Source organism: Haemaphysalis longicornis, unplaced genomic scaffold (assembly GCF_048455015.1).
Source record: "Haemaphysalis longicornis isolate Haplotype H1 unplaced genomic scaffold, Haemaphysalis longicornis Haplotype H1 scaffold_1, whole genome shotgun sequence".
NCBI classification, from domain to species: Eukaryota; Metazoa; Arthropoda; class Arachnida; order Ixodida; family Ixodidae; genus Haemaphysalis; species Haemaphysalis longicornis.
Window position 1 is genome coordinate 134984425 of NW_027526203.1, and position 24076 is coordinate 135008500.

Sequence of the window (24076 nt, forward strand, 5' to 3'; positions counted from 1 at the left end):
TAAGGGGAAAAACCCTTAATAAGTGGATCGTACCCACAGATGCCATCCCAATTCAAGATAAGCCAGCTCCAAAAATCAAAACAGGAAAGCCTCCTGAAAACACCCACAAAACAGGCCGAACAGACATGTCAAAAGAAAACTCCTATTGGGAAAATGAGTTCGGCTCATTTTTCGGCTCATTTTGCGCCACGCCACCGATGCGACCTCGCTGCGCAATGACGTCAAGGCAAACTCTATTCTTATTACGGTGTACGACGAAGAGCAAGCCAATCGGCTCTGCACTATGACCCGCGTAACCGTGGCACAAGGTACGAATCCAAAGCACGTTTCTGTGGAAATGACCCGCCTCAGCCATAACAGCTCGACGAATAAAGGAGTGATAAGCATTTCGCCGAACGAAAGGAATGACCCACTGATGTCCTGCCTTCACAACGAGCTGGTCGAGATATTACACGCCATAAGGCTCGGACGCAGCAACAAGGCGCTGATCATGTTTAATTCCGCGGAAACAGCCCGAACCGTGTGATATCACTACGAGATCCTTCCCGTGGCCCCATACAAACCCAAAACACTGGTATGTTTGAAATGTCGTAAGGAAAGGCATATGGTGCGCCACTGCCCTAACAAAGAAGTATGTCGGGAATGCGGCATAGTGCATGCCTTGAAAGAGAATGAGATCTGCACAAACGCTTGCTACTGATCCGTATGCAAAGAAACCGGCCACCTGGCCACTGGTAATAGCTGCCCAAACCAGTGGAAGCAGAACAGAACAAAATAATAATCCGACCAACGCGCCAACCGAGCCAGGAGCCGCTCGCGTTCCTGGTCACGTTCGCGATCCCGAAGCAAGACCCGCAAGGATACGGCAAACAGTGCCATGAACTCGTCAGGCATAGACCTAAATGCCTCCAAAAAATGGTCCGACGTCGCCTCTGGCCAGCAGCCAGTTACGTCGCGACTACGCGGCAAGGAAAAACGCCTCCAAGAGCTGACCCGTATGATTGACGACTTGCGAAAGACATTAGAAAATGCTAAACAGGAAATGACATCACTCACGACGCAAATTAACCTTGAACGCAACCGCCAGGTGCGAATAGTCTCCCCACTACGATATCGGAGTGAAAACTCTAAACAGCGTTCCCACACACATTCGGCAGCGCCAACTAAACAGTCAACCTTAGCTACGAAATCAGATCTCCTTCAAATTAAAGCGCAATTTCTCCACGAATCTTCGAAAGAAACTCAAAGAAATGCAAACCCTGAACGCGAAACTCGACAACAGTACGCAGATCCACCGCACCGAAACGCAAACCTACCAAACGAGAATAAACACCATCGAAACGAAAGTTAATGACATCGCTGGAGCAATCAGCAACTTCAACACCATGATCACGGCCCTGCAAGAGAGAATGGAATCGCTAGTACCCTTGCATCAAACCCCGAGTCAAGGAAAGGCCCCTTCCACTCATCGCGCTCAAAATCGATCCGCTCCATACCCACCCGTGAATGGGACGTAATTACACATTCATTTTGCAATGGAATTGCCGCAGCCTCACACCAAACGGCACAGACTTGAAAACTCGGCAAACGGAACAATAGTCTTATGCGCAACGCCCCATCACCATTCTTCTGCAGGAGACTCGAACAGCCAACTTTCACATCCCTGGATACACCAGCCACTTTCTTCCCACGAGTACACATACGGCATCAGAAAACCCTGCGGGACAGAATGGGATGTTCATTCGCTCCGACCAAGTATGCACCCTCATCGACACCAGCAAGTACTGCTCCTGCGTGCAGGAGATCATCGCAGCACGCATACAGCTGGCCACCGGTTCAAGAAAATTAAAGACGCACCTCTTAGTATCGGCATACTACCGCCCAGAAACCAGCAAGAGCATAAAGTGGTCCCTCGAGTGGGTCGGAGAGTTGCGAATGCTCTACCCAACAGACCACATTATCATAGGTGAGGATTTTAACGCCAAGCACACCAACTGGAACTACACCACAAACTCCATGCGAGGCAACGACCTGCAGGCTACCATGGACGCATATGGTTTCTACCTACAGAATAATATTGCTACTCCAACCAGAATCGGTTTGCACGTGAAACAAAGGGACACGAACCCAGATTTCACTTGGGCAGACGGCCCCCACGTCCATGACTGGCACGTTGCAACAGACCCTTGGGGTAGTTATCACTAGCCCATATGGTTTGGACTAAAACGGGCTCAACTCCGGCAGGGCGCACGGCGAATTACCACCACCGACTGGGAAGCCTATGGATCCTGCTCCACCTGCCCTACTCAAGCGCTCGACATAACTAGCCTCCGTAACGAAATACAGCGCGCTTATCAAGCAAGCTCTCAGTGTTCCACAGTAGAGGAAGACTTCCCTTGCCCTGACCGCCACTTGCTAAACCTATGGGATACTTACCGCGTACTCGTGAACCGCTACAAATGTAATGTAAGACGGTTTCGAGACGTGAAGCGAGCGCGGCTCAAACACAAAGTAATAAGCGATACGAAAAACAACTCTCTTTTTTGCGTTGGACGGAATACTGCGATACCTTCAACAAAGACACCTCTAATAAAAAGCTGTGGCACACATTTCGATCCCTTAATGGCAAGAAAAAGACTGGTAACTGCATTTCCAAGATTGCTCTGAGCATTGGGTGTTCTATCGAAACGATTGAACAAGAGGCGGCTTACAACTTCTTCCCCAACGCCAGCCTTACGCCACCACCTCCCCACCGTCGCGTGTCAGTTACGGACGAAGACAATGAAGAATCCCCGTTCACTATGGCGGAAATGGAGACTGCCCTCCACCAGGTCAACAAGCACAGCGCTCCTGGTAAAGATGGTATCACGTGGACTATGCTTCAAAATTTAAACGAACAAAACAAACGGCTCCTTGTCCAACTCCTCAACGATGTTTGGAAATCTGGCTTCATCCCTGCCTCAATGAAACATTCGGTTATACAACCGATCCTCAAACAAGGGAAACCAACGAACCACGTCCGTAACCTCCGACCAGTCGCTCTAACATCTACGATAGGTAAACTTCTCGAAAGGATGGCCCCTAATCGCCTCACTTATCACTTTGAACAAATGATCAACCACTTTCACCCTGGCCAAACTGGTTTCCGCCCCAACATTGGGACTCATGATAGTCTGTGGCTTCTCAGACGGCTCATCAACTCAGCTCGACCAGGCCCGCCACCAGGGGAATCACATTCTGGTGGCAGTTGATCTGCAGAAGGCCTTCGACACGGTGCCGTGCCCCGGTACAGACGTAAACAAGGTAACTAACGTAACATACGGACTGCTAAAACTCTCTGTTGCCGCGGGATGGCATTTTGCGGGGCGCGTTAGTGAGCGCGCGGCGCGGCGCACACTTATGGTCTATAGTGAGGACAAACCATTGCGGTTTGCACAACAGCTCCGCTGTTAAAAAAAAAAGAAAACGAGCGCCTGCCACGTTTTAAGTGCAGAGTACTTTAGGCGCTCGCCTTGTCGTCCTAGCTCGCTCCCGGGAACAAAGCATATCGCCACAGCGTTACGGTGTAGCTGTCACGGTCCCTTCGCCGCGGCGTAACCCAGAGAACTCTAAAGCCACGCTGTTTATATTGTCACAAGCGTTCGGAACTCGTGCACCGCTTATATCGGCTATGCCAGGATATTCGTACCGTGAGCTAAGGTTCAGCTGGTTATTCTTAGCTTTCCTGGTTGTCTAGGATTAGCTGATTATCATGCCTACTGCTGCTTATCATCCAATCCAATGCAATCCAATGCAATCATCGCGCTTGCGCAAAATGTGGCCGTTCAATGCCGGTACGTGCGAGGAGAAAAGCACCAAGAGAACCGAACTCCCGCTGGCGCAGTTTCAGGCAGAGGGCGCGCGAACATTGCGAAGGCGGGAGATTTGATAGCGGATAACTGTGGTACAGCCTATTATGGCGAATCACTGCTCTGCACTTCCGACAGCTTTCACATTGAGTGGAAGGGCTTTAATTTTTTGCATTTTTTTTCTTAAAATTCAAAGGGCTTCTTTTCTTCTCTCTTCCCCTAACTGTTAAATCTACCCGCCCTCCCCCTTCCCTGCTCTCTTGCGCCATGTTGCTGCCGACCCGCGGCCTCCGCGCCGTTCACACGCCGCCGCCGGAGGTGGAAACACTGGCACCGACGCGCCGCCGCCGGTGATTTCCGACGGCACACAGGTTTAAGTGCAACTAGTGCCACTAGATATGGCGTTAGAGTAGCGTACTCAGGCACGCAAATCAGCAACGGCGGTCATTTTGGTGTTTATCAGTGTTGCCAGATTGCCGCTTCTACGGCCTCGCCGCTAACTTCTACCGGGGCGTTTTTAACAACACTGCCCAAGATACGTCAAAACGGCATCTTCGTACGCACTTCTGCTGCTGAAATGCTGCTACACGCGTTATCTTTGATTCGTGTTCTGAACAACGTAACTCACGGGAAGCCGCACAGCTGGGAGGACAAGCTAAGTCTACCATAGTTTACTGGCTGAAAATGCACAAGCAACAAAATATCATCTCCCATAAACCGTCGCAGTGTAAACAAGTGTCACGTGATGCAAACAGACCAATCATCATGCCGGCGGCACGGAGGAAAGAGTGCCGATACTCCGTAACCTTATCTAGTGACTAGGCGCCACCAAGGATGTTGTATAAAACTTCTGGAGTGGAGCCCTCCCATAGCCGGCAACACGGACAGGTGAAGCCGGGCAAACCGGTCGGCTGACGTGAGCAGAAAGGGCGCTGAGCTAGCAGGGATGCTGAAGGGCTTTCGTGTTTCTTTGGGTTCACACGGGAGATACCGATAGCTAAACTGGCTGTGTCGCGGAGGATATTAAGAGGGCAGCCTTATTCTAGCCTTACGCGGAAGCTGTTGACATGATTCGAGCGGAAGTAAGCGTTTGCACCTTTTCGGGTGGTGAAGACATTGGTGAAGGGCCGTGATTAAAAGCCACCGTGATGGTTCTCGAGCGCCGTAACCGCGGGGAAACACCTAGGTCTTCGCTAAAAACGCCACTGCTGCCTTAATTTCAACAAGCGTTTATTCGGTGTCTCTAAGGTTATGGGCCGCCCCTTAAGCGGTAAAATTACGTCATTTTGCACGCCACGGCAAGAGATGTGGCCTGAACAATGCTACTAATACGTGAATTTCACGCTGAAAGTGAGATACACCTCTGTTGCATCGGGATAAATTACCTCTTGCTTCTTCCGAAACTAAGTAATGTTAGTTACGCAACTGTCACACCCAAGCAAGCTTGGTCGGAACAATGTATTGCGTCGACGTTTTTAAGCATTTCTGCAAGTAACGACGGTATTGCAGTCTTTATATGTTTTTCACATGCACGTTTTCTGGTTTATACGATATCCTCACTGATTGCACATACACAATGCCAAATTAAGTAGCATGCTGAGTTGCTATGAGGCCCACACTTCACAATTTTCTGTTTCAGTTCATCGCTGCCGTATCTAACCTTTCCTTGTACTTTAAAAAAAAAGTATAAGGCATCCACTAAACCTCGTTAGGGCAGTTGGTTTATTCAGGGTACACACTCAATATCGTTGATGCACTTCACAGAAAGCATCAGGCAAATTTAAGAAATTTGGCTTCAAAATTAATTGGACACAGTCGGTCGCTGTCTCTCGGGTTCCAGTTATGTCGCCTGACAACGCGTTCTCACGCAAAACGAAGCGCTTCATTTTTGGAAACCAGCGACAAGGGCAAATGTGCATATGTTACGCATGGACACAAAAGCAGGATACTTCCTGGGTTTGACATATTTATCGCATGCCCATGTCTCGCTCGCGCTGTTTCTTTTTCTTCGCATTTTCAGCAGGTTACACAATGGCATTTTCAACCTCGTAAACCACGCACACTCGCACGCGAGTATCCTGCTCTTCATAAGAAAGCTAGCGGAGGAGGTAACCTTATTGCCTTCACAACATCGCTAAACACGTACGTTTTCACGGCAGTAGCTCCTGCTGTTGATGAAAACCACGAAGACAAAGAACATGGGAGAGCATTGCATCAAGGACTGAAAAAAAAGTAAGTGTAATGGCTCGGATAACCTCGCTTTTACCATCAAATTCTAATGAAAACCGTGCGAGTACTCGCGTAAGGCCGGCTGAGTGCAAATTAAATGCAGATAAACCTGGATGTAATGAACCTCTGTGTAACGAATTGTACGATTTAACGGAGTTTTTCAATTCCCCGTTGCAAACCCCACTAAAATCCATGTGTTCGCGACCGCTATGTAACGAAGGCCTCGCGACGCTTAATCTTGATGTAACGAATTCGTTACGCTGATGAGCCATTGTTTTTTGCACTTTTTCTGAAAAAATGGCCGGAGAACTTGAGAAGTGCGGTATTGGTTGGGTGCTATAGGCCTGTCTGTCGGTGTGTAGTCGCGCGTCTCAACTGCTGTCTTTGGCGTCGGTTCTTGGGTGATGAGTTCTTCTGCCCCAAAACGGAAAGTTCTGTCTTTTCAAGACAAGCTCGCATTTTTAAATGCCGTCTCCGCTGGCGAGAAAGAAGAACGTCGCCGCCCGGTACAGTATCGCGGCTACCACCCTCTCAACAATTTTGAGTGCAGAAAAGGGCATCAAATTCGCGAAAAGGCGTCCTTCCAGCACCAGTTTGGTCCTTGAAACGCATCAAGGCACGTTTGAGTTACGTTTAGGCACGTTCCAGTACGTAAGCAAGTTACGTTTGTGTATGCCGACTTGCTTCTTTGAAGTGCCCTGTTGTGCTTGCGCTCGTGGGAGAGCAGCAGGCGCAAATTACGCAGTTTTTCACCGTGAAATAAATTCTTGAGAGGTGAGTTTATTATCCCCGATGTCTAGGATTTTGGTTTCGTTTCTCCTTCATTCACGCAACCCTTAACTCGAAAACTGCATTTAACAAAAAATTGCAAATTCTTGACAACTTCGTTATATCCAGGTTTAACTATATTACACGCCACTCCATTGGTTTATGTCGGTTGCTATCTCAGCAAACAATTGGAATTTAAATTAGTGCGGAAACACACATCGCGCCACACATAATACAAACACGTGGTTTCCCGAAGTCAAACTACTAGGACCACCACAACTACGAGTGAAAACATCTGCATTTCTGCTTAAAAAAGCGCGCAAACAACAAGGTGGGTAACCGCTACTACGACGAATTTCCCTTCAAGTGCACTACCAGTGCCAGCCTGCACAAATAGTGGCAAAGCGTACGCTTATAACGCTATAAACGCGTGAGACACAAAACGAACAGAGCCCAAGGCGACCGCCGGCGTCGTCTTCTCGCGATTAGCGCAGAGCCCCAACATTGCTGATTTCTAACCTTTGTAGCGTCCAAACAATATTCACGACGAACTAAGTCATAAATGCACACTTGCAAGCTTCGAACACCGCCCGGCGTGCGGCGGGAAGCCGACGGAACGCGACGGATAGCAGCCAGAGCGAGCGTTTTGCTCAAGGCAAGATGGCGGCCGTCGGCGTCAGTTTTCGAGAGCCATCTCTACTCCAGAAGTTTTTATACAACCTCTTTGGTGCAAACACCCAACCCCAAGGAAGACGAACGTGTGGCGAACCCCCGACCGTCGACCGCTGAGCTATATGTATACCACTGCGGTGACACCGGCCCCATCTACTGACTCTGTCCGTCAAAATAAGGTTGTCCGTGCCTTCAATGCATTCTTTCACGCAAGAGGTATCCCTTCAAAATAATAACGGATAGTGAAAGCCTTTTACCACGAATTCCTGAATGCGAACCCAGAAGGACCAAGCAGACCTCGGGAACCACGTCGACTTTGTTGTGTACATGTGATTTCTTTAATCGCGTCTATGGCCCTTCGTTCAGTGAAATGGAGTAGCCCGAGTTTACTGGCTTCCAACCCTTGCTCTGAATAAACCAGTTAACCGAGCTACCTACCTATTTTCTAAAACACCTGGATGGGTCCCTAAGCAAAAAGCTTTAAACGTAGCTTGACTAAGGCCACCGATCTAATACATGCTATGGCTGACACTGCATAAACCTATAGTGTCAAAATATTTACAGTATAAACAATACGATGCTTCCTAGAATTCGTACTTTGTAAAAAATTGGAAAATTCATACTCGCTCGATACAAGGATACAGAAGTTATAGCAACCGACATACCAAGTTTGAACATAATAGCGAACGGTGTTTGCGAACGTGAAAAAAAACCCGGACCATCCACACTTACGTGAAAAATGGGGAGGGGCGAAGCATGCAGTGTATAACAGTATTCTTGGCGCCTTGGCATTTTTTCCCACGGAGATGAAATGTTCTACGCTAGGCGTTGGAAAACGAGTTTCCCAGAATTTTAGTACCGGAAGTACAATGACGAGTCGAAGACGATGACGAAGACGGAGATGACCGGAGACGCAGAAATCCCGACCCTATAAAAAAAGGCTGAAACAAATACACACAACCTATTACGATGAAGTAGTGACTGATGATTCCCTTAACATACAAGACAGCGATTGCGAATATAACAGAATCAGATCATTGGCTCCAACCTACCATAAATGACATTCAGTGTAGCAGGTTGCAAACTAAACAGTATATCTTTGATTTGATTTGATTGATTCATTGTGGGGTTTTAACGCGCCGACGCAACGCAGGCGATGAGGCGCGCCGTAGTGGAGGGCTCCGGATTAATTTTGACCACCTGGGGATTTTTATCGTGCGCCGAAATCTCGTACACACGGGCGTTTTTGCTTTTCGCCTCCATCAGAAAAGCAGCCGCCGCGGCCGGGAATCGAACCCGCGACCTCGTGCTTAGCAGCGCAACGCCTTAGCCACTGAGCCACCGCGGCGGGTTAAACAGTGTATCTGCAGACACTGCGGGAAACAATGGTTTCATTTAATGCAACACTATTGCGCTGCTGATATTCAAGGCGAAACCCTTCCACCGTGTATATGAACCTATCCGCTCTTTCCAGCCCCTACAGGTGGCGCTGCGGAAAACGGCAATCGCGGACGAGACGGTGATCGGGCCCCCGTAGCAACATGCGTGCCAGCATCAGTAGCGGCCTGAAAGCCCCTAGTTCCGGTTGAAACAAAAACTTTCTCAAAAAATAAACGCAGGTATACGTTGCTAACTGCGAGACAACATTGGATTCGTTTGAGGTTGCCTGCTGCGGTGTAAAAAGCGCTGCGTGCGAGGCAATCTGCTTAGCATGGCTCAGGCAGCACTGCAGTGGTTTGAAAACAATCTCGCCTCATTGGGCAAACAACCTGTTACAGAATGTGCAATGCTAAATTTTGGGATATTATTGCAGTGCACGTCACTCAGTGTACGTTTAACTTTAGGCGTGTTCATTTTTTCTCCGTATGCATACTAAGCAAAAGCTCATGCGCACCATGCGCGGGCGATATGTGCGCATTGCTGTGTTTTGCTTAGGTGTAGTAAAAACTACTTATGACTTTGGGCAGTAAAACAGTGAACACCAGGCTGCCATTACGCCGTATCGAGTGGTATACAAACAAACGTGTTAGCATTACATGAAAAAAAAATTATAAGTCTACGTATTTACGAGTGCTGGCCAGCCTACACTGGCGTGTGATATTGAAATGTACATGAAAATATAGGCAGTACTTACAGATGCGCTTTTGACTTGTGATAATTAATTTAAGAGAAATCTCCTGGCTGAAATTATGTTATGTTGATTTGACTGCCGGTAAGATGTTTAAGTTCGTCGATGCTTATTACCAAAACCAAATCGGAGGCTACCAAATGCATTCAAGAGCTGGCGTTTGAACTGCCAGACCCAGGTACAATATTGTCATTGCCAAAGCATCTTGCTTGAACATAACTGTTTATATATTCTCTCATTAATCAATAAACACATCCCCAAATTTGCTTCTCACCTCCGCGTGCAAGAAGTTTTCATATGTTTCCTTATTGAACATAAAAGCAAGCCGATTGGACAGCCTCTGCTGCTTATATGTTTTACATGTGTTATATCTCTGCTGCTTATATGTTTGGTTATATGTTTGAAAGCAGTGGAATTGAGCCACTTTAACAACACATAAGCGGAGATCGGTTGACACATTAAGCGGCAGCGAATGTAACCGAGAAAGACGATCACAAGGTTATACAAAAAGCCTACAAAATCGGCGCCCTCACAGGAAAGAACTATTAAATGTGGCAGCAGTTTCAGTGAAGAATAATTTAAGCGCCACGCACACACGGGTTGGTCCAAAGACTCGTTGTTCTCCGCAGCAGACACCGATCAGGCCCGATACTCTTTCATTTACCCACAGCTTCTCTAGCTTCAAGAAAGTCGAAAAGTATGAACGCTGGTTCAGCCTATATTTTCCGATAATTTACACGCCATTGTCGATTACTATTTTCCTTTCGCTTCTGCGAGGCCGCACGGATGCCGCCGGCCGCCTCTGCCGGAGCGACCGATCCGCCGATCGCAGTCTCCCGGCTTCGGACAAATTCCGCGCGGCGTCACTAGCGTCGCTGGAAAGAGCGAATAGCGGTGGTTTCAAACAAGTAAGCCTACAATCAATTCACGCGCCGAAATAAACCGCCACCACAAAAATGCCTTTTTAGCGAACGGTGTTTGGTAGAAGGAGGATTCTGTCAATACGTTTCGTTGCTTTAAATCGCACGCATCTAGACAAGCGTCTTTTGAGTGGATGGACATAAGTTAATCGAGGTTATTGTATTGGCGCTCGCTTATGTTTTCAGGCTTACTGCCTTTAAATTTGCTATTTTGACAGCAATCTTGTGTTCTTATTGTATTGTACACTTTAGCTACCCATGCCGCTCATTTATTCCTTTCAATACAAATTTATACCTATGAAGGGGCTTAGCTCCTTCAGCTTCTGCGGCAGAGTTACATGCCTTTTCTTAGTGTGGCAGAAATGTGTGCCTTGTTTTAATCGCTTTCTTTCAATTGCTCTATGCAAACACGGCTCCAAGAAACAAAAATATAATCAAAGCTTTGTCATCTAACCAGGAAGATGGCTGAAAAGAAGCTTTCTCTTGTTGAAATGAAGAAATATGGCGCTTACGATTCATCACTTTGAATTCGACTTATTGGGATGTTAGAGCGGTTTGGGGTATGATTACATGGAGCAAGCAGGCAATTCTTAACTTTTGTTGAGATATGTTCTTGCTTGCAATTCTGCATTATTTTAGGCCAGCGGATGGTTATGCGGCCTTGCAAAAAGGGTATATTTATTTGTGGAATATGAGCCAAAATATTTAAAATTTCAGTCAATCTGGTTGTTCTTTATTTCTTTTTTGCTACGGACTTAATTTACAGAACAATTCAGTACCCGTATCATCGTGTTTTTTTCGCACGTTTCTTGAAACGGCTTGTTACGGTAATTTCTGAGGGAACGCTTTAAGGAACCTGCGACAACAGCTCACTAATACAGCACCACGGCATGCGTTATTGAAGTGATTGGGTGTTTAAAAATCGTTTAAAAGAAAGGTTAATGAATAAAAAGGATCAAGGAGCGATCCTCACTAAGTAATCGCCGAATACAAGGTTTCAAAAAACACGCGCAATTATAATTTCGCTATTTCTAATCATGTTTCCAATGTTATTTCCCGGGCTTTTTTTCTATTTCAGTCTTTGTAATTTTAGGATATGTATAAGATGCACAATTTTTATTTAGGTATGTAATCTTTGTAAGCTTGTTCTTTCTATTCTTGTGTGTTCAAAACGTCATTGGACCAACTGTCTCCAGTTACATTGTTACAAAGATTAAATGTGTCAGCTTCACAAATTATGCATTTCTTTGGCCTTAGTCTGCGCGTATAGTTTTGTAGTACCTGCAAAAGCCTCCGTAGGTTTTTCCTGCCAGGAACATTGTAGATGAGAGGGGGTGTGGGGTGTGTGTGTGAAGGGGGGGGGGGGGGTAGGTGGCAGCCGAAGAGCCCGAGGGAAATAATTGAGACGTTATTGTACAGGACACTTTAGACTGGCCAACTTCACGTGCTGGCCTCGGCTCGCGGGAGGAAGGTCGACGAACCCAAATTGTAAGGAAGGCGTTCCGCGCGCTCCGCGGGCCACTGGCGGTCGTGATTGTGTTGGCGTGGGTCATCAGTGTTTTTTTCTTTCGGAGGGGAAAAACCTTACGCGGGGCGAAAATGCGAGTGCAGACGAAGTCCTTCACCAGAGGGGTCGGCCGGCGTGAGCCGATAGCTGGCAGGTTGCCACCGAGTAGTTAACGCCGACTGTATACATTTTCGCCTTGCAAAATACACAAACGAAGTTGTAATAACCGATTGACGGCACAAGCAGTCATCATATAATGAGCCGGAGAGTTCAATCTCGTCTCGGTCGTCGGTGAAGCCATAACTAGTGCCACAGTCCCTCACGGGTGGTGATGAATCCGCACAAAAAAAAAAGAGAAAAGAACGTGAATGATATGATTCGAGCAAATCAACACAGCCTCTGCTTGAGCTGCGAACATGGGTATGTCCTGCCCGCTAATCAAAGTGATAAAATTGACGGGAAAAACAAGCAAGAAGGGGGCCATCCGGACATTTCGGTGTAGGTCATTTCGGTGCAGGACGTTTCAGTGCGGACATTTGTGCGCACGGACATTGTGGTGGGTGGACCACGAAACAACATGAACGCTTTCGCCTGTCTCAGAATCCCACTCCCAAAACAACCACGCTATTTCCACTCGTGTTCAAAATCCCTCCTATCAAATACACATATTAGCATTTGTCCCCGTCCGTGTAGCATCGACTGCGAGTCTGCGCCCTCTCCTCAGTAAAAACGAGTGGGGGGTCGGCTTTTTATGCGCCAAGAGGTAAAAAGGGGCACTGCCATCCCTGCGCGAGACTATACAATGACCTCCCCTCCCTGTCCGCCTCACCGACTCAACAGCAAAAAAGGGGTATTACTGGGCGTGCGAGGGGACGTACAATGCGTGCACGTGCTTTCAAAAATGTCAGTTCTTCCCTCCACGACAATATCCCAGACTTTTCTGGGGAAAAAAGCAAGCGACAACAGTTTATCGCGACAACGCAGCCGTACATAGAACTTTTCATCAGATTTTCTGAATTTTGGGGGGCAACTGAATGTTTGTAAAGCTGGTTTCTTTATAAAGCGAGACTGGCTTTTATTTTGAGCAAATTTCATTGCGAATGCATTATACCGTATAAAACACCGCCCAATTGTCTTAGCTGATTAGCTTTCAGTAACAAAGAGCGAATATAAATTAAAGACCTTCTAAATTAAAGAAAAAAACATGTGAAAAAGAAGTGAAAAAGAATTCAATCAGTTGGCTGCATAACAGGCGTTCCTTGGACGAAATATAAGACAAAAATATACAACTGCTCAATTTGTAAAAATAACTGGCAAAAATCAAACACGGCATCAATCTAAAAATGCAATCACTTCGCTAGATTGTTCTGCCTAACTCACGTTATCCGGAAATAAAAATATAGCGGCTGTTCGCAACGGTCGCAAAAAAAAAACTTGTACACTGAAAGGTTCGTGCACCCAAATGTTCGTACACCGATATGTCCGTGCACCGATATGTCTGTGCTCCGAAATATCCTGCATAGAAATGTCCTACACCGGGATCCGGACATTTCGGTGTGGGACATTTCGGTGCAGCACGTTTCGGTGCACAGACATATCGTTGTACGGACATTTCGCTGCACGGACACTTCCCAGCCACGTCTGGCCGCAGTGTAGTAACGGCGAACGTCTGGGGCGAGAAAATCAAAACGGCCGCTGTTTGAGCCGGCGCGGAATATCCGTGAATTTTTTTTTAATGCGATAGATTTCCCTACGACATAACAGGGAGGTTTATAGGTACAAAATTGCACCAGTTGCACGCAGAAATCCAAGAAGAGACCGGTACTGGGGTCCCCATATCCAACGCTTAAGATCGTGGGGTCTCCCAGGATGGAGCCCTGTGCCTCGGAGATGTTGGATTCTGACGTTTCTAAGACCTGAACAAGTCCACAACAGGTGTTCAACGTCAGCTTCTGGCGCAGGAGTCACACAGAAGGGGCCGGTGTCCGCAAACGAGGCGTGGTATCGGGCAGGCCAAGCGTGAGTAACTGCTGGGGATAACGCCACCCCAACTCGAAGCCTCCGCAGCAAGACCACCTCGCAGCGAGCGAGCCCACTGGGGAGGTCAGTTCCACGCGGTGGAAGCAAAGCACGCGTGTCGCGGCGGAGGTTTTCTTTTTCCACCAGCAGTTCTTCTAGGGTACATACTCAAAGTAGTGGTAGTGGCCGTGGAAGGTATCTTCGGTGGCAGGCGTGATCTGCCACAGTGTGGACAGGAAGCGTGTCCCGGCGAATCTATGAAACCCGGACAGGGCATGGATAAGTGCCGATAATCTCGTGAATGCGTGCAGCGAGGCTTGTACAACGCGCATCGCGACGCAAATCCCGAACCGCTGCCGTTGAGTCCGTGTAAAGTTCCAGCTTCTCCCCAGTAGTCAAAGTCGATGCAAGCGCCTTCAGGCCATCCCTAATGGCAGTAAGTTCTGCTAGCAGGCTTGGGAGTGCACGGAGTGACTCGTACGCGCAGCTTTGATTTAGGGCAGGGTAGGAGGGACATGTCAAGGCCGTGGTGACGAAGCAGTCATATGCCCCGGCGTCCACAAAAGACTGGACAACCAGCGGTTGCGTCTCAGGCGCCCAGTCAGGAACATGAAGGACGGAATCTGAAGGCTGGTGAAGACCCGAGGTACGGACGTGTAGCCATGTCAGGGGCTTGTTGTACGTCACCTGATGAAACTGCCAGGGCGGCCTTGCGGCGGAAAAAGCTGGCATCGTATTCGGCGGCTGGCCCATGTGCGTGAATTGAAGTGTTGAAAAAAAGGAAATTAAGCGAACACAGGCCTCAAACGCACGCGTAAATAGCACGTCGAGTGGAAGAGGGCAGCAATCGTTGGATTAGAGACTAGAGCACTGCAGGGGCCGGAATTTCTCGGCCCGGCCCGACTCCACCTGGTAGAGACACGCCCCGGGCCCGGTCCGAGCCCCACAAAACATTTATTAAAGCCCGAGCCCGACCCAAGCCCAATAGCATTTAATATAATAGACCCGAGCCCGCACACTGTTTTTTTAGATCAGCCCGAGTCCGCCAGACTCTGAACATGAGCCCGAAAGGTTTTGTCTTTTTAACCCAAAATAAGCATAGAGTGAGGATATTGAATACACATTTGTTTAATACTTGGAGCTATATTTGTCAGCATAAATATCCTGACTTGAAAAATGTATTTTTACAGAAAAGTTTGGTAAAATAAGCACTGCATTTGCGACAGTCTTTGAACTTAAGGCACAATGAGGATCGCTTAAATGATTCTGAGAAAAGTGGATTTGTTTTATTTATGCATTTCTTGGACAGATATTCCGCCTTTCGTTATTTCATTCAATTCGTATCCCAGAGAACTCGTTCCTATTTGTTTTTGACGCTAGCACGCTCTGTCGAGAGCTAGTTTAACTTGTACTTCTCTGAATTTAATTCACTAATTAATGAATGAATGAATGAATGAATTTATTGTTATCATGAAAAGGAAAGACCAGTAGCAGGCGTAGTTTGTCTCACCTAAGGGTGGAGACTGGAACGCCTGCTGGGGGTGGGGTGGGGGGAATTGGGAACACAGTTGTACAGGAAAGGGAGAAGAGAGAGAAGGGATACATTATACATATATACAGGATACTAAGGTTCTTGTCGGTTTGTACCCGATGTCTATCCAAGTACAGCTAAGTTCCTCCCATGCTCACAAAGTTTTCTACTCAAAAGTCGGTTTTATTGGCAAAAACTAATGTGTATACAGGCTATTGATTGATTGATTGAAGGGTTTAACGCGCCGACGCAACGCAGGCGATGAGGCGCGCCGTAGTGGAGGGCCCCGGATTAATTTTGACGACCTGGGGATCTTTAACGTGCGCCGAAATCTCCTACACACGGGCGTTTTTGCTTTTCGCCTCCATCAGAAAAGCGGCCGCCGCGGCCGGGAATCGAACCCGCGACCTCGTGCTCAGCAGCGCAACGCCTTAGCCACTGAGCCACCGCGGCGGGTGTATACAGGCTATAAGAAAGACCCAAGGGTACGTTAGCTTATCTTTGGTAATATGGTCTGCACAAAGTGGAAAGTCCAGGTCACGCCCGTGTGTTCGAGATTTCGGCGCACGTTAAAGATCCCCAGGTGGTCAAAATTAATCCGGAGCCCTCCACTACGGCGCGCCTCATCACCTGCGTTGCGCCGGCGCGTTAAACCCTACAATCAGATCAGATCAGGAAAGTTCAGGTCACATTTGTTTCTTTTAGTTTAAAAGAAAGCCGGAAAGAGGCAATAATGCACTCTACTTTCAAATTGGACCGTTCAAATTGGACCGAACTTTGTACACCTTAAATATTCTCACTTAGAAACTGTGTCTCCGGTAGTCGTCGAACTTCATTCGCCACTTCATTTGCCAGTCTTTCAAATCAAGGCACACCAAGGATACTTTAAATGATTCCGAGCAAATGGACAATTTTTTTTATTGTTGCAATTTTTCCGCAGATACTGCAGCTCTTGTTGTTTCATTACTTGCTTAAAGGGGCACTGACACAAAAATGTTGCATCTTGTTTTTTTTTTTTGCGATAAGTAGCTAGTCACCTACTTATAACCTGTAGAAACCTCCTTTGCTTCAGCCTGCGACGGTTGTTTAATTAGAGGCATTTTCAATGCGGCCAGTCGCAGTTTCGGTTTCAGCGAGTGCCGCGAAACGATGGATTTTGTGGATTTTGTGTGAACAAAGCTGACCACGTGACCGTCGGAGGGATATCACAGAGCAGAGCCGCCGTAGCACTGTCGAATCCGCATCGACGGCAGTTTCTGCGAATGCCCCCACGTACTGATCTCGTGAGGCGCTTAATTAAAAAGCGACCGTGGATGTGACGCAGGCGCTGCGAGTGCAAATGCTACCGCGGCTACAGAATGACGCGCGACGCTCGAGACGGTGGGTGGCAAGACGCGCGCTGGGAGCAGCCGGCCGGTCTGCCTACAGGTCCGCCTACAGATGTGTTCGGCTCAGCACTGCTGCGGATATTCGAGTGCCGCTCTCGTAAGTGGTGCAGATGACAATTTTTAATGCAACCCGCCATCGCATCATTAACTCCTTCTCATGTAAGCCACCATGGTCGGGACTTGGGGACAATTTCGTGCAGCGGTAACAAGCTATCACTCGAGCTACCTGCGCCGGCCTGGGCCACTTCGTGGCCGTGGCCACCGCCTGCACAGCGACCGTGCGGCTAGCTCAGTGAGCTTTTCGTGCCTCCGGCGCATTTTCGCATCCAATGGTAATAAACAGTAATAGAAACAGAGTGCCTGGAATCGCTGTAGAACTTTGGTCGTGGCCAGCTGCCCGATTAGCTGACGAAATCACGGCGCCTCCGCCGCCAACGATCGGGTCGTTCGTTCTCGAGAGCAGAAGCTCCGCCTTCCGGCCCTCCGATTGGAGCGGCGAGCCGGGCGAGCCGGCGAAAAACGCCGGTAGTGCGGAAGCGGCAAACACAAACTCGTGACGTGTTTGGATGTTGTTTATTTACAATTGCGCGTGGTCCTCTGCTGGTTGCTCGGTTGCGTTTCGCACACTTCAAAATTGATTTTAAATATGTTCTAGGCTGTATTCGCCGCTGATATTTTGCAGATGATGTATATGTGTTCCCACCAATCTATGTTCGAAGTTATCTCGCCTTCAAAATTTTGTGCCCCTTTAAGATTGAGCAGACGAGTCGTCCGGTTTCACCCCTTCGTGTTTGTCTTTCCGTCTGGTTACGTTGGCAGCATTATTTTATCTTCGCCCCTGTTCTTTCTCGCCTTTAATAATGGTTTTTAAAACAATTCTTACCCGAAGAAATCATGGGCTCTGCTTCCAAAATTGGTCCTTCAAATTCTGCACACAGTGCATAGTTAGGTCACGTTTGTTCTGTTTGTTTTAGTTTGAAGAGAAAAGGGAAAAGCCAATCATGTCGTACTGTGTGGCTGGAGTGCCGTCGTTTTCTGTCCCGCTCTCTCCCACTATGCTGATGGCGCCCAGTCGATTTTTTATTTATGTTAAGGCTTTGTAAGCGCAATCGTCTTTTATCATATCTCCTAACAGCTGCCGTAATAAATTTACCCTTCTCTTCTTTTTGTGTTCACTTAACCTGAAAGATCAACAAAAATATTTTTGTTGTCAACAATTTATCATTTTCGGCTCAGGATTGCCGGGCCTCAGGGCGGCCCGGGCTGGCTGGGGGCTGCATGGCCCAAAAAATTCCCCGCATTTCCCCGAGGGGAAGAATGTGAAAGTGCGAATGCACGAGTTGAATTTGCGCGGTTCGGTAATGTTCGCGAAAGAGAGATCACACACACACACACAACTACAAAGAAAGAAAGATGCATTTATTCACAGACACCTATTTGTGTTGTCGTTGTACTTGATTGCTAGAGCGGATCTCAGCTTTGAAATGTCGTGTCAGTACTCCTTTAAGCAGGTGCATTAGCCCTTCTCACGCCCGATTCTTGCCCAATCCCCCACGTGGGTATGTGCCATGTCAGCGGCCAGGCAGCGCGCGCCCATCTCCCCCCGTTGCCAAGGAAGACGAGGAGAATCCTGTCCAATCCCCCACGTGGGTATGTGCCATGTCAGCGGCCAGGCTGCGCGCGCCCGTCTCCACGTGCGCGGACATCGCCGGTGGACGCAGGTTCAGGGTCGCTTAAGAAGTGCATTGCACTTAAAAATTTTGGTTCAAGCCCGCCGAGAAAATGCGTGCTACCAGGTCCGAGCCCACCAAGCCAGTGCACTATGCCAGACCACCTAGCTAGGGCACAGCACGCAACGGTTTCAGTGCTCTGCCCTTACCGTGGGCTGTTTTGTCGTGCCGGAGTTTTGTCGCCGTGCCCTTCTGTCATGTGCGCTTTTGACGATGTGCCCTTCTGACGCTGTGCTATCCTTTCGCGTGCTCGTTTGTCGCGTGCCCTTTTGACGCCGTGCTGTTATGTCGGTGCTCTTCTGTCGCGTGCCCTTTCGCCGCGTGCTGTCCTGTCGGTATACCCGCGTAGCCACCATCACTGCGAAGGAGCCGTGATACAGCGCTTCGGGGAACCCAAACCTCCAAAACGACTACAAGCGATGCGCAGCTATCCATAGACGGCCTTGACGTAGCCGCACTAATAGACACGGAGCGGATCATACGCGTCGAAATTGAAAAAAAGTTACGACAAATTGGAAAAACCACACTTAGGCCAGCAGGGGGCCGTGTCTTCACGCCTAGTGGAACCTGTGCGTTGCGCATCACCATAAACGGTACCACGTACCCTGCTGCGTTCTTCATGCATGCCTAACTTATCCCGGCACTTAATCTTGGGCATACACTTCTGCAACGACATCGGTACGATTATCTATATTCAGGCCAACTCGGGCAGTTTCCATCGAACCCGCCGTGATGCCCAAACCCAGAGCGGAAAAACGTATTTCGTTAAGGATAGATGATGTCCACATCAACCTGCCTCCCCGTGAAAGCATGACTTTGGCCGTCTGCTCTCAAGATGGGTTTCCTGACACCGAATATATAGTGTAAAGGGACTAGCGCTTGCTTCTGGAACGTGGTGTCCCCTTGGCCAGAGGTATTTTGCGCTTGAAGCAAGGAAAATCATACTTTGTGTTCACAAATTTCACCGAGACATATCAGCCCATAAACAAGAGCGCTTCTGTTGCATTCCACGAAGAAATTTAGGAGGAAAGGGACGTGGTCGCCGTCGCACACTTTCTGCGCGCACCTGGTTGCCGCCTTCAAGTCTTCTGCCCTCTTCGACATGAAACCGGTGCTATCGCAAGAAAAACAGCAAAAGGTAAGGGCCTTGCTACACCGCTGCATAGACTTCTTTTCGTAAACTTCGACGCTACGCCACACGCCTCTTGCAAAGCACCGTATAATAACAGAAGAGGGCGCTCCACCAATGCGACAGTCAACTTACTGCACGTCTTCACACGGGCGCGGTGATATCGGGACTCAAGTTGACTACATGCGACATCACACAACCCTTGAAAAGTTCCTGGGCTGCTCCCGTTGGGCTTGTAAAGAAAAAAGAGAGCACCTTAAAATTCTGTGTTTACTAGCGACGGCTGAATAAAAGCGAGATAAATGACGTGTACCCTCCCCCCACGAATCGACGGTGCCCTCGACCCCCTTTGCACGCAAAATATTTCTCATCGAAGGACCTGAAAGCCGGGTACCGGCAACTTGAAGGGGACAAGACAGTCCATGCAGAAAACTGCCTTTATAACACCGGACGGACTGTGCGAGTTTGCGGGGATGCCGCTTAAGCTGTGTACGGCACCACCAACGTTTCACCGAATTATGGACAGTGTGCTAGTCGTCCTAATGTGGCACACCTGCCTCCTCTACCTCGACGACGTTGTATTCGCCCGGAATATTGAAGACAACCTCGCAAGTTGTAGTCGCCACTCGAGGCAATCCGAACATCAGGATTCATATTGGAGCATGAAAAGTGCCGGTTCGGGTGCGAGGAACTCAGGTTTTGGAAGCCACGTCGTCAGCGCCGAGGGAGTCCTGCCTGACCCTGCGAAAACGCCGGCAATAGCCAACTTTTCAACACCGAAGGACAAGAAAAGCCTGATAAGGTTCCTCGGACTTTGCGCGTGCTCGGCGCTGTGTCAAATACTGTGCGAAAATCTCCAGACCTCTCACGCGCCTAACTAAAGACGGCGTTCACTCCTGCTATGAAAAAACGCAGCAGAACGCTTTTTTTGCGTGCTTGAAAATCGCCTATAGCGCGCACGCCTCTTCTAGCACATTTCTAGGAGTACGCCAACGCCTGCGATGTAGGCTTGCGTGGTGTCCTCGTTCAAACCCAAAACAGTAATCGCTTACACCAGCCGCAGCCGATCAAAAGAAGATAGAAACTATTCGGGCTCTGAAAAATAGTGTCAATAATATCAGAAATTTCTAAGTTTAGCCCATACGTCTACGGCAGGCCGTTTAAGGTGGTACATAGCACCATGCGCGCGTTTGCTCGCAAATTTAAAAGTCCCCACTTGCCGTGTTGGGCAATGGAGCCTGTGCCCGCTGGAATTTGATTTTACCATCGCTAGAAAATCCGGCTGGCAACATTTGGACGCCGAGTGCCTCTCCCGCGGCCCTTTAGACCCGCGCCCTTGTTTCGGTGCCAGAACACCCCTTTAAAATTTTTAAGTGGTGCACCTCCCTCCTTTCGGCCTTTTTTCCACCAGTGCTTTTTATACACTACATTTATATATTTAAACATTTAAACAAAAATAAAGCAATGTTTTGGCGCAGGCTACGTTTCCTTTTTTTGCTAGCTGGGAATATCCCCCGACCCCAGGAAAAAAATTAGCCCCATCTTCTCGAAGGGAACGCTGAGTAGATGCGGAGCATCTCGGGGTTCCATTGTGTTTCCGTTGTGTTCGTATAACATCATCCCAAGAACGTAGTGAAGTGGTGTCAACCGCAGCAAGCGCTGAACAGAACGCGCGCAGCGGGCTACCCGATTTACATTCAAGGTTGAAAGAGAGGAGACGAGAGGAGGAGAGATGCGCAAGCGTTGAGCATTCGCGCCGACGAAGCTCAGGGTCCGCCGCTCGCTTCAAGCGTTTGCGCTCAGCGTCGCGTGGCCTCCGCTGCGCAGCTTTGTCTTCAGTGGACGTAGCGTTGCTGTTAGTTTGTGGGGTGGTGCCGACGCTTGCTTCCGCCAACCCACTAACTGACGGGGCTGTTGCTTCCATCACACTTCATCGGAGAACGGAGTGAAGTGGAGTCAACCGCAGCAAGCGCTGAACTGAACGCGCGCAGCGCGCTACCCGATTTACATTCAAGGTTGAAGGAGAGGAGACGAGAGGAGGAGAGATGCGCAAGCGCTGCGAAAGCAGAAGCGAGAACGCGGGAGAAGCGAAAGCGAAGTGCACGCAGCTGGTACGAGAGAAGTGGCGGGAGTATCGCGCAGCTGTGGGAGAGAGGGAAGAAGGAGAGTTGCGCATGCGCAGTGTGAGTGCGGACGCCGACGCGGGACATGCCCAGAGTATAAGATGCTCCGCATCTAAAATATTTCTGTGTACGTCACCGCCCCGGGTGTATACACGGGACAGTACATACGTTACCTGTACATGCATAAACCAACAGACTCTTCTGCCTAATTTTCTTTGTGAATTTCCTCCTTCTCCCCATTCCTGCACGCACATTCACACACAAGCGCGCGCGCGCGATTTTGAAAGCGGCTGTGTACGATGCCTTCTCAGTTTCAGCAGTACGATTCGTGGCGTCTGCCTGTTTTACTTGCATGCGTTCTTGAAGTTTCCTAGCATACTGGTGCCTCCCCAGCATTAGCAGCTCTAGTGGGGCTTGACTTTCACATGTGCGTTGTGCATTATGCTATCATATTACGGCCACGTCATTATAACAGACCAGCCGGAAAACGTAGTTAGAGTGTAGTTACGTTTCTTTTTGTAACAGTCGCCAAGTATTGGAGATAAAAAATTGTTGCCCTCTTTTACTTTTGCTAGTTTTAAACATTTCCCGATAGTCGGACAACAGCCGAATATTCACTCTTCGCTCCTACTTTCGTTTTGTCTAATCGTGATTTCTGGGCGGTTTTAAAGCAAAGTTTTTTACCTCTACCCCCCAAGGGTTCTTTCGCGACCGTTGGTGTCACCAGAAAACTCCAGCGAACAAATAAAATAATTTACTGGCACCGCCGGGAATCGAACCTGGAACTAATAGACTAACAAGGCGAGAGCCTGTTGTCTTACCGATTTAGCTACCAGCCCACGCGTAGACTGGGAAGACAGGTGGTGTACTCACCAAGCACATCTACGGGTTGACCCCCTCCGTTCACGCTCAATGCCACGTGAAAGCGTCACGCGACCACTCACGCCCGTCTAGTGGCCCTGTGCGCACCTTTCTCATGGGATAAGAGTTAAAAAAATGAAAGGAAGCTCACACCAATGCATGGCATCTCACTTCTAGTAGGCCAATGTGCTAAAGCTTGTGGCCTCCAGTGTTCATGTAAACACTTACAGCTACTTGTCGTCCGCCCTCACGCCAAACCAAGGAATACATTCAAAATCTCCTTGATGGCCAGGCCATCACTCCAAGCCCCAGCATCAAGATCCTGGGCCTACATCTCGAGGCTAACACCAAGAGTGACGTCTCCTTGCAGAGCCTGAAAAACAGCATTAATCAAATCATGCACATGATCAGGCGAGTTGCCACCAAGAAGCAAGGCCTAAAGGAATCCGGTACCTTTCGATTAATTGAAGATTCTGTCCTCTCGTGAGTTACTTACGTCAACCCCCTGTCTTCTTCTCGACAAGGAAGACATAGAGATGCTTTATATTGCTTTATATTATATTATATTTATATGATTAGAAAGGCGGTCGAGCAGGCCATTGGTGTTCTCATGAGTGCGTTCACACAGAGGCTGCTTAGCACGGGGCTCCACAACAAGGTGGAAGAGCTGATAGAAGGCCATCTTTCTAACCAGAAGGTCCGACTCAGAACTGCGATGGGTAACCGCATGCTTCACCAGATTGGCTGGGCAGCCCAGAATGTCATTCCGCTTGACGTACTCCCAGACTCTTGGCGACTAAAACTAAAGATGCTCTCTTTGCTTAAAAATATGAACCCTATGACGAGGGTCACCGAAAAGCACGGGTTCAAGCGCTAAACACCACCCTCGGTGGGGATCATGCAGTTATCTACACAGTCGCCTCCGAACATCGAGGGCAGCATCGTGGCTACCTCCAGAACCAACCTCCTTGCGTGTACCTCGCTTAGGACTCAAGAAATGGCGGCAGCAGAAGAGGCAGCCATCACCTTGGCTCTCGCTCAACCAGGGGTTCGGAGGGTAGTCATCGATTCCCAGCAAGCCTACTGGAATTACCAGTAGGGTTGGGTGTCCTGACCTGCACTGCGCGTATAAAAAAATCACGCCATATCCACGGAATGAATGATGATAAGTGGGGCGAAGCTCGAGAGGGGGAGATCATCGGTAACCGTAACTCTCCCGTGAA